This window comes from Gallus gallus, chromosome 11 (assembly GCF_016699485.2).
Source record: "Gallus gallus isolate bGalGal1 chromosome 11, bGalGal1.mat.broiler.GRCg7b, whole genome shotgun sequence".
In the NCBI taxonomy this organism is placed as follows: Eukaryota; Metazoa; Chordata; class Aves; order Galliformes; family Phasianidae; genus Gallus; species Gallus gallus.
Window position 1 is genome coordinate 13287291 of NC_052542.1, and position 17732 is coordinate 13305022.

General features: G+C 37.8%; 1 long non-coding RNA gene across 2 annotated transcripts in view; it reads left to right on the forward strand.

Moving 5' to 3' along the window:
- LOC121111691 overlaps positions 1–17732 on the forward strand; it is a 282447-nt gene that overhangs the window by 83031 nt on the left and 181684 nt on the right. The gene's annotated exons all lie outside the window — the stretch shown is intronic.

Sequence of the window (17732 nt, forward strand, 5' to 3'; positions counted from 1 at the left end):
GAAAATGCTCTATAAAGTGTGAATTGATATCAAACATCAAAATGAACAATCTTTCTACAGCAAAGCCATAAACCCTGACAAATACGGACTTACAGCTGAACCAGTGGCAGTTCCTTCACTGTTGTAATGGTAGCAACAGGTGATGAAATAGCAAAATGTAATGTGAAATTTATCATAAAATGTAAAACAGATAGGAATAAGATAACCTGCAAGAACTGTTTTTAAAAATTTAGCACACTACTAAATGGTTTGGGTCTTTCCATCTCCCTATCTTTCTAATAGTAGTCTCACTAGAGAAAAGGAATATTTTCGTCACTGGTCTGCTCTAAGCATAAATGGAAGATCACTGTTTGTAAGTAAATGCCGTCCTATCTTTCGATTTTAAGTGCAATGAATAGAATAGATAAACATCAAATGAAAATAAGGGGCTCATCTTTTTTCAGTGTGGGAGCTAAAGCTGTAGAGCAGATTCTGGATGAGGTAAAAGGCTTTAGCTGTCAAAGATTTCTGACTTCCCACAATTCCTCTCACATTTCCCAAGGTTAAATGCATTGCCTCTAGGCAGCTGCTTAGAATGATAAAAGGGGCACTACAGGACAGCAATGCTCTTTGTAATGTTAATAAACCTTGATTTTGATATCAGATGCAACCCTGGGAAAACCTGCCAGTTTTAGACTTAAAAATCTAACGCTATTTAGCAGAAGTTCGTGTAAAGAAGTATTAGTTTGGGAATGGTGATGGGCTAGTTTGAGTGACATATGAAAGCAACAAATACACTCTCTTTTCTTTCTTGTCAAATCTTACTTTTGTTTACCAAGAACAAAAGGAATTGCCCAAGTGCTAATTAAACTGAATGCCATATTAAAATGCACTGTGAAGTTTCCTACATAAATTTAGCTTTTGAGGTTAACTGTCAGATGAGCTGAAATTCCCACAAAAATGACAAGAGTGTGGTTTTCCCTGCTCTAGCTAACTTGGTGTAAACTCAGACTACAGCCAAATCAAAGGGAGTTTTCTTGTGCTGGTTAGCTGATAAACCTCTGACTAGTGAGCATGGAAACAATTTGTGCGATAAAGGCAAAGCCATGAGAGAGTTGATTAGATAGCATAGAATATTATTCAGAAATAATGTGAACTTCATGGAATTCTTATTTTCCTAATGTTCTACTAAAAATAGCAAATATCTAATGTCAGACTACCATCATTAGGTAGATATTTCCAAATCAACAATAAATGCATAAGATAAAACTTCAGGGATGTGACTCAGAATGAAGTAAAATGAGACATATTCATGATCAAGGCAGCTGTAAATGAGCAATGCATTTTGGTCATGTGGAGTTTGTCAAAATGGAACTCCAGCTTATCCTCACAAAGAAACTCTGCCTCTTTGAATCCATGACAAAACTCCCACTGACTTGAAAGAGGTTTGGATTTCACCCACCAACTTGTGCTGAAATCTGAACAAAAGAAAAAAAGGCTCTCACAGTTCATGGGATGTGAAGCTCTCTATTCTCCGCCTTCAAATTCACCAGCCAAGACCCATTCCCATAATGGGTATCAAAGAACAGTGCCCCAAAATTGCAAAGATAGCATATTAAAGAAATCCGAAACTGTTAGTAGTGCTCATTGTTAGCTGAAGTAATCATATTACCTTATAACTACCACCCTGTTCCCCTTTTCAGTTATTCCCCACGTATGTCTGGGATATCTGAGACACTGCTGCACTTACCAAGTAACAAAAACTTAGGGAGTTCACTGACTGTTTAGAACCAAGCCGTGAACTCTGTGAATACCTCCTGAAAGTGCAGTGCAGGTGAGCTATGTGTGCAGCTGTAAAGCAAACAGATGCTGGGCCTCAGAGTGCAAATAGGGTTTTTATTTTTATGTTGGTAGGGTTTTTTTGTTTGGTTGGAATGGTGTTTTCTGAAAAATGTGGTTCTTGGCTTTTCATCCAAAAATACTTCCAATTGTTTTTGCATAATTCTTCATTGTTCACTTAGGAAGGTATTTATATTATATGTGTTAAAATATATAACACAGAAAAATAAGCCTTTTAAAATATTTTTTGTTGAAGAAGTTCCTGCTATAATAAGTTTCCTTTCCAAGGAAATAGGCAGCAATAGAAAAATAATGGGGGAAAACACTCTTTAGTTTATCCTACGTGCTTTCTGATTTGCCTTTCTACAAGACTGAAATATTTCTCTCTGCTTTTCCCATGAAACTTCACAAAAGAAAGGAGCAACGGGGGAGGACCAAATATTCTATAAACATTCTTAAAATATATTCTCAAAACAGAATTCTACTTTCTTGTTTTCATTTGGAAAGCATAGCAAAAATTTTAAAACTTGAACAGTTATTGCCTGTGATAGGAAATTAGATTTATAAACCAGGTTATTTTCCTTTTAACCACAGCACTGAATAAGACTTGATTTAATTGATAGTTTCATTGGATATATGTGGCAGTCCATTAAGGTAGTGTGTATTAGCTCCAGGTATGTATTAAGTATGTGTCCAAAAATTGCTTAATCATAATTAGTAGCATGCCATCTTTAGAGAAACATTAGGCTTTTCGATCTACTTCTTAGCACACAGAGAGAGAGTGAGTTAAGCTGGAGGAGTACACCATGTCTTGCATGCCATGGTGGTCTTTTCTTTAATGAAATCCATCAGGCAGAACTCAGTGTTTCCACAACTTGATCTGATGTTCTGATGACACTCAGGGGTTGTTCTGGAATTCTCCTTTTGCTCTAGAAAGTTCTACTACTCATCAGCTAATTTTCTCCTCTATCACTATTTGATTGTGGGTTTTGTTCTTGTTGTGTGGTTTTACTTTGAAAACCTATTTTTCTTTTTCATTAGCATTGTAGCTTCATCTGCCTTTTTGGGGCTTCCCTCAAAATTGCCCACTGTTACCCTCTCCTTACTCCATTAGCATCTCTGTCAGTACAGCAAGTCAGCACCTGGTAACGACTGTGTTATCACGTGCGACTTTAAAAAGAAAATAGTACTAGATGCCAACAAATACCTAGGTAACTCAGAAATTAATGCCTCCTATTTGTTTCTGTGGAAACTACAACAGATACAAGGAGCACAATAACACTGTTTGGTAGGGCAAATTCTCAGCTACAAAAAAAAAAAATTCTTCAGCATCGTCACAGCCATTTACTTGCACGCCTTGCTGTTAACAATCTGCATGGCCTTACAGAACATGGTTTGTCTTTCACGTTGCTGTCACCACTGCTGAAACACACCACTCCTGCATCACTGTGCTGTCATCCACTGTGTGGTCTCCATAAACATTCAGCAAGCATCGATGAATGTCAGTGGGGCAAATTTTCAATTTCAATTCCACAAGTTCAAGTTCCACTATCCCACAGTTTTCAAGTTCCACACCTTTGTTTCATGGGCACTTCCATGTCAGACACCATTTTGTTAGACACCATTTTGTCAGACTGCCCCTCTGCTGCCATCTGTCACACAGCAACAAAATGTAATGAAGTATTGGTGAGAATGTTAAGCCTCTATTGCCATAGCACCAGCACCTGCCTCTGATGTCATAGGCCAACATAATAAAATAGGAGGCATTACTTTCAGAGCAGCCCTCGTGTTTTAGAATGAAAGCTTCTTTGTATTCTGGAAAACCTGGAACTTTGCTGCATGTGAAGCTTATGCTCTCATCTCAAACTGTTTTCTAGTGTTGAAACAGCAGGACCCTCTGATTGAAGTTGTTGTGCTGTTTACACTTATCACGGAACAGCTTTTAAAGCATGATCAGTACAGCAGTGTTGCCTCTCCTTGGCAATATCCACAGGTGAACTGCTCTTTAACAGCTTTTATGTCTCAAAAATATCAAAGCATCTTCTTCAGCACCCAGTGGTTTTCACTGAGCACCACATTTTTCTATTACTGCAAAATGCTTTTTATGTGTGTCTACATATATATGTATACATATGCATTTGGGGATAACTTCATATTTTTCTTCCTTTTGGGTTTTGCAGAGTTTATCGCTGAAAGAGAGCTTTTATTTTCTAGGCAATGTTAGAATAGCGACCGTCTACAATTTCATTACCCCAAGTGGAAGATAACTAAACAAAGAATAATAAAAAAAAAAAAACCAACCCTTTTTCTGATAGTACAACAGTCCAGGGTAATGTAAGATGACTCTCTCCTACAAAAAGAATGAGTAAGAGTGAGCTACTTGTGGCACTATTTAAAGACAAACTGGGTAATATTCAGATATTACCAATGTAGGAAAACCTGCAGACATCAAAATAGAAAGAATACCAAAATCTAAATTATTTGTATATAAAAATTAGGAATAGCTCAATTTTGACACAAAGGCATGCAGGACAGTTCCACTTACAGAAATAGAAGCCTGTCTCTTCAAATGTCGTGTGATTAAATGTGGTGGCAGTTTATTTTTTCTTATTTTGGCTCACTGCTGCTATGCCTGTCTGGACCTCTAATGTGGGACTCGTCCTCACCTGTCTCAGGCAAGGCTTGCAGTGTGCTGTAGTGAGAATTCAGGTCAGAATGTAAGATTTAGGAATGATCAAGTCGGAGCTTGAGCCTCAAGGTAATGTGCAATTTCTCCAAGCAAAATCTCTTTTCTTATGAATTAATGGTTTGTCTGGTCACCATCGATCTTTCTTCAGCTGATCTTCTCTTCATTGATCTTTTCTCAGCAAGAGAAATGCCAGTCAGCTGCTACACTGATCTCAGAGCTGAGTATAAATAGTCAGTGTCTCATCGTCTTTCTTTGAGGATATTCAGTAGTCTTTTCCTTCAGCATTTGTATGTCTGTTTTTTTTTTTTTTTTTCATGTAGAATAGTCCCTGAGCTGTGTCACTGATTTCAGCAAAGTTATATTAAAATATCTAACACTTAGTTGGAAACTGACATGGTTCTTCTGATATTTGAAAGGGAAAAGGAGTGAGTGTCCAGTGTTACCCCAAGTATCTGCACCACACTGTTATTTCAGTGTGATCTTTTGTTTCCTAGCTGTATCAGACTATTTAATAGGATGTTGGGGGGGGAAGCCCTGAGCTATTGCAAATGAAAGGCAGTAATATACTGAGCGAAGAGCTCTCACTGATGAATCTTAAAGCTCTTTTGAGTATTCCAACAGAAATAAAGTACAACACCAGGTATTTATCCACATACACACTTTTTCCTTATACGTTAAAAAAACTGGAACAATTTGAATACGCTTTATTTCCTTTCCTTTCTGAAGAGATACTTTATTTTTAGGAGAAATTTTAAAAATCATCTCCGTGTGCAGTATTATTGTGCTTATTGGACTGAAGTGCTCTAGGTGTATGGAGGGCTATCGTATGCAACACCAGTTACTAAGACAAAGTTACAATTGTTCATACAACTGAACTCTGTTTGACCATCAGAGGAAGAAAAAAAGGTACAAAGCACTATTATAAAAGATCTCAATTTTTTTCTACTATTCCAACCTTACTACTTTAGTGCAGAGATAGCTCCATCAATCATTTAAAACCACTGACCATACCTTGCACCAGCTATCAGCCATAGTTCATACCGAGCTTTCTATGTGCTCCAAATGGCTTTACATTTTATGTGGAAAGCTGGGTTGAAAATTTATAGTTACTTTCCTTCTGACACCTGGATTTCCCACCTGGAAAATAAACTCCTTTAACTACTTTAAATCTTCATGAATTTCTTGCTGCCTAGATCTCAAAGGGCTAGATCGTGACTGCTACTGCAAGCCCATGCCATGAAGTAATAATCCTATTCCACTGTGTGTGAGTCTATCTGATTCATAGGCCCCAGACACAAAGCAATAAGCAGGCGCTGTATCCCCATTTAAACCCAAGTTCTCTAAAACAGTTTGGAATCTAAAAACTCAGTTTTAAAGCGGATTTAATGCCCAAATGCATCTGAGAGTCTGAGCTCTGCAGTCTGCCCCAAGCTATCTAAGTGGGAACAAGAAAAAAATGCAGCTGAGTTTGTTAAGACCTGTTTTAGGCAAATCAGGGTTTGTAATTAATATAGACCAGCAAGAAAGCATTTGTTTTCTTGTTTTCAAGTGTTTCATGGGTTATTTAGTTTCAGGCTCAGAGGGCAGTGTTTCTATCTGACAGTACCTGTCTGTCTTGTGTATAGGACTGTCAATGCTATTAGATCCATGGCAGCCCTCACTCATACAGCTGTATATAGCTACATGGCTATTTTGAAAACAGTTTTGTTTAGAAGCATCGGTGTTTGTCACCAAACTAAGCTTTACAGATGTCAACATGGAGGATGTGCAAACAAAAAAAACAAGGAACCAGTCAGAACCAGTGAATTGGAGAAAAGGTTTCTTCTTCAATAAAATGCTGCAGGATACGTCTGCATTTAAGTTCTTTCTTGCCTTATCTGTTTAGGATTTGATGCTTGCAGTGGCCCATTCTCAGCATATAAGTGGAGGAGCTTGGCTCACCAGCCCCTTCCATCTTTCAAAGCCAGCACTTTTCATTTCTGTGCCTGGGAATTCTTCTCACACTGTGTAACAGAGAGAGAAGGCTTAAATGGTGTTTTCAGAGCTTCTCTGATATACTGAGTGAACAAAAAATGGAGATGATTTTCAGTCCAGACTTTGTATTTACACGGTGTCTTAATCATCTCCTTCAAAAGGCCATAAATCCAGCATGGTCATTACCAAGAAAAGATCGAAACAGCTAGTAAGATATTGGGTGATGTCTGCCATATGCTTTGAGGATTTAAAACAGTGCTTCCAGAAGTACCTCCTCCAAATTTAAAGTATCATTTTGTGATGGTTTTAGTCAGAAGGTACCTCGTTAAGTTCAGCTGAAGGTAAACTCAGACCTAATGCACTGGGCTGCTACCTCTAATGCAGTTTACCTACAGCTTCATGCCACTGAAGTTAAAAATAAACTGCAGTTATTCTACTTACTGAAATATCAGTTCAACGTGTCATGGGGCTTATTAGCAGACTGAGAATGTTCTTCATGCCTTAATGCTAGGGCATGACTCTGGTGTAAAAATGAAATTGAACTATTTAAATTGACTTGGATACTTATTAAGGAGAGGGTTTCATTTAATTCCCTTTTCTGTTTTTTCTCTCCTTTATGGTAGCAGCCATCTGGGCTTGATAGGAGGTAGGGCAATGACAGGTCTATTCTGTGAAAAACACTGTAATTTTTAAAGCACTATTACCACATGAAACTCAGTACGCAGAGTGTGTAAGTGAAAAGTGATTTGCCTTGTAGAAAAAAAAAATGCACCCTAACTGTATGGCATAGGGATCTTACAACTCTAATTGGAAAACTCGAATTTGTAGACATTTGCAAGTTGAACAGGTGAAAATGTAACTGGTGATAACCAAGGACTAATTATCTCAGCTGGGAATTAGCCATCAGGTGTTCTGAGCCAAATAAAAGGGGAGGGGACAGTTGAAATAGAACTGTATCCTTTTGATGTTAAAAGAACTGGGGGGAGGAATTTTATGTGGGATTGAAAAATTTTGTTGTTGAAACAAATACTCTGTAGGGTAATAATGTGTGTAACTACAGTGGTTCTGTTTCTTAAAGAATTTCAGAACTTAGACTGAGAGAAATGGAAGGAAATAACATTGTAGAGATATATGATTTGGTTGCTAAAGAAAAATTCTCTTTGTTTTCTTGCGAGATCTGCTAAACTGAGTGTAGGTTAGCAGTTTCTAGAACTAAAACAATTGCTTAAAGTCACTGTCTATCTTTCTAGATAGAAACACGCTCCGTGGTATGAATCTGTGGTGAGGAAAGATTAAGTTATTACAGATTTATAGAAAAATCAGAGATAGATTTGAGAACTAACCAGTGGAAAATACACATACACCCAGAGTTGTATGTGTAGGCAGGCATACCTACCACAGGTTTCACAAATTCATAATTGGATGCAATATACATAAAATGCACTCTATTAATTCCACCTTGCTTCTAACTTCCTTTATTTTAATGCTTATTGTAAAACTTAAATCCTAATGAGTAGGGCTGAAACAAAATAGGGCCCTGGAGGTTAACAGAAAAAATGATAAAACAGCAGATGAGCTATAGCAAACTGATTCCTGAGTACATCACCTTTTTCCTTCTCTCTTACCATCAACACAGTTTTATTATTCCTTTATTTTCTTTTTCTGGCACAATATGTGAACAAAAGTGACAGCACGTTAAAAATAATATCAAATTCTGAAGGCAGTCAGAACCTTAAATTGGAATCTCAGTCTTTGACATTGGAAACAAACATACAAGACAATTGTTAGTATTCTGCATTGTGCAGATAAAGACTTAGACTACTGGCAAATTCTTCTGAGAGACATGCCTGATAAGATTATAAATTAGGTTCTACAGAGAAAGTGCACTTAAAGAGAGATTTAATTGTTTGCCAATAAAAATCTTATGTCGCATGGAGATTTCAGAGCTCATTTTAACAGTTGTTACTATTCAAATGCCTTGTTTTAACAGTTTAGGGTTTTGTTTGTTTGTCTTGGTTTAATGAATTCATTGTTCTAGCTCAAAACTTCACTCTTCTTGTGACTTTTTTGTCTGGTTTAAGATTTTGCTTTCTTTCACTATGTGCTATTGCCATACAATAGAGAGAATGCTATGTGCAAGTAAACATCTGTTTGACTTGTTAGATTTAAACAAAGCATGTGTGTGAACGTCTAAAACTGGGTGCTGACGTTTGTCTGCCACGTACGTAACATGTTTGAGTTCTTGTCTGTGCAGACAAACTCTGATGTTAATTTTCAGTATGTGTACAAGTAATTGGCAAAATGTCCAAATAGAAAGGTGGGAGTACTTAAGAGTGTATTAAATTCTGTTCTCATATAGAGGTGCTTTGGCAAGATAACACATAATTTCAACAAATTCTAAACTTCAGCAAAAAATGTGAATGAACCTTTGTCAGATATCTGGAAAAAGTTCTGAAACGTTTTCGAGTTGATGTTTGGGCAAATTTAGTAATGCATCCAGTGTTCTTTAGCTATACCATTCACTTTTAACAATATGTTTTTTAATGCTCGGTACGAAATATTTGCTAAGTTTTCCCTACCTGAAGTAACAGTCAGCAACATGTACGTGATCTTCAGGATGTATGAACATATAAGCACAGGGAACGCAAGCACCCCTTTATTGGAGATTAACATAGGGGACTTGTCTGACTCATTAAAGCAATGAAACTGCTGACAGATCTTTTTATCAGGCCAACTGTGAATGCCAGTTCCTTAGGGCTCATATACCATAGGCAGCTATCAATTTAGCTCATAATTTCCATATACCTTCACTGATCAGCATTGGTAATCCATTGAAACCTCTGTGTCTGTAAAGTCACAGTGAATGACAAGGTGGGTTTCTGCTAAGACATTACCCGAGTCTCTTCACATCGTCACTTCAGCCTTACAGTTTCTACATATTTAACCTTCTGTTTCTAACAAACATCATCCTTTGCATCAGAGGGCTTTAGGACATGCATTTTTTTTTTTTTTGCTGACACACTTGTGCTGTGCTTTATTTATGCATCATCAAAGTATGGCGCTGCCCAAAAGGTGAATGACCTCTCTCCCCTTTAACTCATTTTCTGAGTAGACCAATATCATCTAACTTCAAACTCTGACAAATGTAAATTGAGGTCTGGGAAATTAGAAAAGTGCTGAACTAGAGCATACAGAGAAGTGTGACATTCTCTTGCTGTGAATAACAATCTAATATCATCTTTCCTATAATGAGAAACTTGGATGTTGGATGTGCTTTACCTATTTGTGATGTACATAGTAAAACCTTTCTAATGCTCTTAACACACAGAGAAGTTGCACACCTTGAACTCTATTAATGCTACTTCTGTATATCCTAAAGTAGTGAGAATAGACTCTCTGCAAAGTTAATCTGATTGTCAGAACATTCTTTTGAAGTTTCTTGCTGTTGCTCATAGTATAAACTACTCAGGTGGTGGCCGTGTAGTTACTGAGATACTGCATTCCAAACTACATTTTCAGAGTTGGAAAACAAAAGCACAAGCTTCTCAAAAAGGAGCTTATTAAAAAAAGGGACTTCCAGAATCTTCAAATATAGCAATTTCTGTCTGAGTTGGTAGATTTGTAGGCAGTAATAAGAGGGAAGCTGTGCCTTATATTCATTTCAGAGGATTCCTAATAACTTTTCAAATAGTTTTTCCTGTTGATTGTGTACATATGTGCGTCTTGATCAGTGAGGAAGTGGCTTTGTATTTGATTTTTTAATTTATCATATATTTTGCAAGCATGCTCTGTAACGGTTGCAATTAGTTCAAGCTGAGCAGAAAAGTAAAATAGATGTTAAAGAAATCACTCTCATCTGTTTCTAGTCAGATTTTTTCGGATCCACTTTGTCTGAAAATGGACTGACTTTCAGTTGGAGTTTATTAGAGATTACTAAGATATAATGAAATTTAAGTTTGGTTTATTGACAGCTTAAAACAAAAACACAAAAGAATCTAAATTATTTTGGTCTTATTTCTTATATCTTTGCACACTTCTGATATAGAGCTGATTAGTGCTATGCTTACACAAGCTAAACTTGCTGATAGAGCAGTCTCTTGTTTACTATGAGAAAGGCAATTGTCCATAACACGTAGATTAAGTAATTAAACACCCAGTACGTGGTTCTGATTCTGGGAATACTTAAGCATGTCTGTAATTTGGCATGCATGAGAAGTCCTCCCGACTCTAAAGATACTACTCCCATAAGTAAAGTTACATCTGGGAGATGTTTTGAAATGCATTCATTTAAAAGAATGAGGTGGATTTGCAAGGAAGTGGAATTGCCCACGCGCAGTATGTCTGCAGAGCCACGGACTGTTTGCAACTGTCACATACTCATCTACACACAGACAGACTTTTTTCTTCTCTCATAGCCAGGTGGCTTCCATTTGGCCTTTCATAGCATCCCATCGGTGGTTTGTGCTAGACAGGGTTGCAGGTGACTCAACACAATAGTGTTGTAACGTGTGCTGTATCATCTTTTGATGCTCTGGATTTTGGTGTTCAATGGGAAACAACAATAAATTCACGGAGCTTTACAGCCTCTGCCAAATGTGACATCTTTCAGAGTATAACATGCTGAAAAGCTTGCACAATCTGTGCCAACTGCATGATTTAGCTGCTATAAAATCCCTCTGAATCAAAACCATTTTGAAATAAAGAAGAAGCAGCCTGAGAATTTCATTGCACTGTTGGATATCCACTCAAAGATCAATCACCTGTCCTCATTCTGTATTCCTGCTGTATTTTCCAGCTTAATCTTTTCTACAGCTTACCTATTTCATTAAGGCTGGAATTTTAAAAGACTAGCAATCACATGCAGAGGTAGACAGTGAAGAGTGAGAAGTGTTGAATCTGGAAAAGGCAATCTCTTTCTTTTCTTGTTTCTGTGAGACTTTATAATACCTAGATATACTGAATTCAAGCATTCTGTGGTTTGGCATCCTAATGTTCCTGAATTCCATTCTGCTCTGAGATGAGTTTGGTGTAGAGAAATACAGTTAGCTGTGAGAGAACAAGTTAGTTCCCCCTGATTCTCTGGAGTTTTCTTTTCCATATACCATTTATATACCACTCCTCGTTGTAACACCTGTGTATGTCAGAGTGATCCATTGCGCTAAGATCTCTTAATCGTGTTGTCTTGCTCTGTAGCCACTGGGGAAAGAAAGAGTATGACTTAGTTCAAAATAGTGTGGCTTAGTTTTGGTTTGATTTGTGTTTGTTCCTAGTTATTATAAATATACTGCCCTGTGTTTGTTGAACGAGGCAATGTCAAAGAAATGTAGTTTGTATCAAAAGAAAGTAATGGTGAGAGCAATGGTGGTATAAACTATCTGAGGGGCCAGGTAGCCTCTCTGAAAAGAGAGAAAGACAAACTTATTTTGGAAAGAGCCAGAAGGAAAAAGATGTTGTGTGGGCCCTCTGGGGCTTGAGGTTCCTGAATTTCACACCATGTACACATTGAAAGGAGGCAGGAGACCTCAGGGGAGAGGAGAGGGGAGCTCTCAGAAGGGACTGAGAAACTGGAGGCATGGGCGTCTCTAAATCTCTAACATTTCTTCAGCAATTGTATGAAGCAAGAGTATGGTGTGGATCAAGGACATTAATTCTCTGCCTCTGCTCAGGCATGGCAGATATGTGTGCCCCATTGGGATTATGGCTAAAAAAAAATATTTGAATTACAAAGAAGCACTACCTGTGGGATTTAATCAATCAATGGTGTATCAATAAAGGACTTAGTGTATAGGAAAGATGCTTATCTGTTACACTGTTGCATTGAAAGGGTGTTTCAACAGCACAGCGGTGTGTAGTATTTGAGTCATGCGAAAGCATTATATTTGTTATATTAATTTGTTGGTTCACTCTGTGAAACATTTGTAAAAAGCTAGTCTGGAACAGCCTATTAAAATGATAAATTATCATTGCAACATCTGATCAAAAATTCAGTAAGTTAATTAATGCTTCTTTGTCCTAATAGCTTATATAATGAGAGGGAAGTTTGCTAAATTAAGCATAGTAAAAAAAATTGGTCACCAATTTCATGTAGGTTAGGTTCATGTATTCAGAAGTTGTTAGGAGATCTAATAACATGGAAAAGTACCTGTGTAGATTGTTCGTGTGCATGTTTGTATGTGTGCGTGAAATTCTGATGTAAGTCTTCTGAGGTACTATGACTGTGATTTTGTCTGCTAGCAGTAGTTACCTGAATTATTTGTCATCACCTGTTTAGAATATTTGATTGCAAATTTACATAGAAAAGGCAACAGCCTATAATGAGAGTATAAATCACTTTGGAATAGTGCCTTGACTAGAATGAAAGTGAATATCCCCCTGTATTCAACCTGAGAGCATACTAATAGTGGTGCATATTTAATTTTAGGCCATGTAATTAAAATCAATTTGAAGAACTAATGTTCCAGCAAGTAGAATAATGTCTTGAGAGAGATTTATGGAAAAAATATTTTCTTCTTGATGATGAAGTGCTTCACTTTGACTTCCCACTTTTTCTAAAATTTTCCTAAGTCTGTCATGAGTATTTCTGAGGAATTAATGGTTGTTCCTTTCCTCTTTATTAAACATATGTTCTGTTTAAAGTATAAGGTGTTCTCCCCCTTTAAGCCACAGCAGAGAGAAAACATAAGTGAGATCAGTTAATGGCAATAGATATCTATTCAGAAGTACTTATTATAAAAAGCCAGGGATGCATTTCTGTTGATATGGATGCAACAATAAACACAATTTGGAAAACACTGTGTCAAAGGCAGACTGTTTGCTTTATCCTTATGTTCCTCCTGCAACACCAGTACAAATCTGCTTCCCACTGAAGTAAGGTGAGAGGGAGTTGACATCAGGCATAGTCTGAGTGTACGCCTTTGCTTCCAGTAAGTTTGATCTCCTGACATACAGCTTCCATGGAAAGACTGACTGACTATAACGTTGTGGTACAGACAATGATGATAATGTCACACGTTTTTGGGGTTGCTAACAGGGAAAGAGAAAAACTTGTTACTGTCATTTTAGTTGATGTTTCAGAAATGACTTTCACTTCCCACAGAATCTGCAAAGGTTTGTTGCAATGCAGCTCATCACTGGATGCCTAGCAGGTTTTTGTGTTTGTTAATTTGGCTTCATTGCTACAATTCAGCCTTGGGGCTAAAGCAAACCATGTAAGTGGTTTAGGTACAGAGCTTTTAGAAATCTAAACACCAAAGCAACACTTAACTTCAAAAAGACGAGTAAGTGTGCAGCTACTCATAAATAACAATTCATTGACTAATTGAAACACATTATGGTCAAAATTTAGGCTGCATATCTAATTTGCTCTGATTTGTAATGTCATTCTGCTTTTACTCGTGTTGATTACAAGAGAACATATGTATGAAGAAAATGCGTAAGTTCTTCATTTAATCAAATCCGTCAGAAAATTCAGTGGAATATTTAGTAAGATTCATTACAAGGAGTGCTGGCTGGGTTTGCCTCTGCGTTTCCTCACTGGGAAACAGCCTCTTCCCAAGGCTGAGGCTGCTGCTGCTCTGTGTGGGTGGATGCGGGACTGCAGATGGGACTTTTATTCCTTACTCCTTATAATTTTGTCCAACTTTTAAACATTTTTAAAATGTCTCCCTTTTGTTCTTATTGAACTGTTTTACAGGCTACTGTACTCCACAGGCACACATCTTTCTTTTTCATTTGCATTAGCTCCATCCCTCAGTGAAGTCGCAGTGGTGTTGCTGTGCAGGGCTATGCAGAGCCTGCCATGGCAGGTGGTGCGCTGAGAGGGCACAGGAACATAGGGTGGGTTTGGGAGCAGGCTTGTCAGTCACAAACAGAAGGCAAAGGGGAGCAGGGAGAGCATCCCTCTGAATATGTAGGATGGCAGAGGCTATTAATATCTCTCCTTTGGTTTCCGATCCACTGGCTGAGACTTTGTAGACATGGAGTTGCTCTGAGTTCAAACCAAAAACGGTTATTTTCTTCAGATTTAAACCTGCAAGGCTCTGGTGAGAAGCAAATCCAAGCAGTTTTGGTGAGGGCTGAGCTTATATTAAACCTCCCTTCTCCAGTGAAGAGGGTTGTGAGGAGAAATAAAGCAAAACCTCACCAGCTGCCTTAGTGGATCAGTGGTTAAAGGCCTCCCTGTGGCCGGTGTGGCTTTGTGTGCTGAACAATTTCATGCAGTATGGTCAAGTGGAATTAATGCTGCTGCTTTTAGCTTGATTATCAGTCTTAGCAATTTCATAAGACCAGTTTTCTTACTGCAACATGACTTTTTCTACTAGGTTTGGAATAGGTCTCAATCCAGATGCAGTAGTGCTGTTTGTTTCTAGCACTGTTAAGAATTTTGTCTCATCTGTATTTCTTTTCCTTTCTTGTGCAGCATTTCCTTACAGTACAATTTTAAATCTCTCTTTACAGATTTCTTTCTCCCTCATTTTCCCCCTTTAATAAAAAAAAAAAAATGTACATTTTGTTCTGTCTCTTAATGGCTGTTTTTAGTCTGAGTATTTATGGCCTTTACAGGAGCAGAGTTAATGCTATATGATGTCAATATTCTTCCAACATAGTTATGCAGCCGCCTTACATTTATGACCTTTCCCCCCCCCCATAATTAGTTCCAGCTGAAATTAGATTCAGTGAGAGCCTAGCTCCAATTACAGCCAAATCTGAATAAAACTGATTCCACTGTGGTTGTCTGGAGGAAAAAAAAAGAAAAAAGAAAAAACCCTTTCCAGTTTCAATGTAGCTAACTAAGTCTCACATCTCGGCAGTATATCTGCACTTAATAAAAGTGAAAAGGGCTTAAGGGCCAGCCCTGTAGAGAGCCGAAAATTCTCAGCACTGCCAGCCACACTGAGCAGAAGTCCCTTCAGTTCTTCATGCAACCTCTTGCCTGTTGTTTGTCCAGCCTTACCCATGGCAGGACCTGCCTTAATACATATTGCTCTACGTCTCCTTTAGCTGAGGTGGGCAGAAGATGCTGCACAACACCCGCATTTGTGCAAAAAATTTTTGCTTCAATATGTGAAGTAACTCAGGACTGGATTCACAGTCCATGTGTGTGGTGCAGATGTGGGCTGCAGTGCATGCCTGGAGCTCCTGGTTCCTGGTGAAGGTGGATTTTGATACACACGGTGAAGAAACAGAGAACACAGTGGCTCTCTGAGCTTCCTTCCTTCCTTTGTGAAGAGGCAGCATATGTGGGGACAAGAATAAAAACATAGGCTACAGAACCCCACGATGTAAGCATAGCCAGCGGGATTTTGTCTCCTAACAGCCTGAGTGACTCTGGATATTAGACTTTGAATGCAGACATGCCAGGGTGTCCAGCACAACTATCATACAAATAGCGCAGTCTTCAAATCCCAACATAAGCTTTCTAAGTGCAGACTGCCAGAAAGAATTATGTGAGAAATGCAAGGAGTTGCTTTGAATTCAGAGCTGTGTTTTGTATTAGCCAATTGCATCAAAAATAACTTGAAGTCTTTTTGCCATTATCTGAGATATTTAACTGGGATTAAATGTTTGTTTACCTCATATGTGTTTGCAGCAAAGTTTATACTTTTATCACCTCCAGATTGGATTACTATAATCCTTTATTTGCGCATTATCCTCAGCTTTTTTCTTTTACTATTTCTTTTTTTTTCTTTTTTTTTTTTCTTTCTTTTTTTCTTTTTTTGGCAGCTGGGTTAGCTCAGAAAACCAAAAATTGATTTCTGGCACCCAGAGGAGTAAATTACCTCTTATCTGTTCTGAAATCATTGTCGTATTGGGTTCTGATTCCAATCCAAATTGATCTTCAAATTAGATTTTGGATCGATAATAGCCTTATAATGGAATGACACTGTTAAGGTTCCTACCAGCTGCTGTGACCCATAGAAACTGATGAAAGAATCTCATCATAGTGTATAATCTTAAAAAAAAAAATTAATGCACATCCAGTTCCATTAACTCTCTGCTGCCTTTTCCATCAGGGCAGTAATGTGCGTAGGGTCAGTACTGCCTTTAGCTACAGTCGCACAGCCAATCCTCCAGTTCAGCTGTGGCTTCCTGGTCCTATCCAGAAAGCTTCGTCGGTTTTGGCAAGGGATAAATGTTGTGTTTGTAATCCTGAGCCTTCAATTCCAATTAAGTGCCTTCTGAGATGTAGCGAAATGGCCCTGCAACATCAACTGAAATGAATCTAGGGATTAATTAAATTTTTACATTAAAAAGTGACAATTTAAGTGGTAGCGATAAATATTTTAGTGAAGGGAAATGAGATCTAGCCTCCTCCAAAGCCCTCCCAAGAATCAGGAATTGTTACAAAGATGCAATTTCCCTCCAAGCTTTTCCAGACACTTAGCATTTCAGGAGTGATTTATCAGGAAATATGTGTGGGTTATTTTGAGGCTGTTATGATTATTCCATTTGATGAGATTTTTTTTCATTTCTTTTCTGCACTGAAGACTTTAAAGTGAGAGAGACAGTCTAGAGATAGCCTGTGATTTGTTTAATTAACTTGCTTTCTTCTTATGGATGGTTGCTTGCAAGGCTGCTCTTTCACTTGGTGATTGTTTTTGTTATTAATGATTTCAGACAGAGCTCTTCATGTATCAAATGCAAGATTTTGCAGAGCCGATGAAGGAACCACACCACAGTCTCCCCCTCACCCCTTCTTCTTTCGCACAGCGTGTTTATTTTCTGTGGTGCTACTCTCCATGCTATGCTGTGTTTGTTATTAGCACTTTGAGTTAAAAAAAAAATTAAGAATTCAAGGTTTTCCTTTCAAACTTGCAAATGGGTATTTGTATTGAAAAGGTGTCAAGAAACATTTTGTTTTTAAAGTTTATGCTCATATGCTACGTATTTTAATAATGTTCCTGGTCTCAAATAAGATGGAGTCAACACAGGAGAATACATTTTATTGTCTTCTGTACTCATGTGATATAGGAAGTATTACCTCTGAGGTTCTTCCTGTTATATCATTGTAGGAGAGTCTCTATGATACATAGGAGAGGAAAATAGAAAAAGGTAGGAGGGAAGAAGGAAAGGGACTATTTGGTTTTATATGACTTGGAGGACCAGGAGGGCTAGGGGTTTCAATAGTGTAGGTGCTGATCAACAACTGATAAATGTGTAAAATAAATGTTCTCTCCTTCCCACCTGTATTTTTTTCTTTTTTTTTTTTTACCAAGAGTAACTGAAAACAATTATTTGAGTGAGCCCTCTT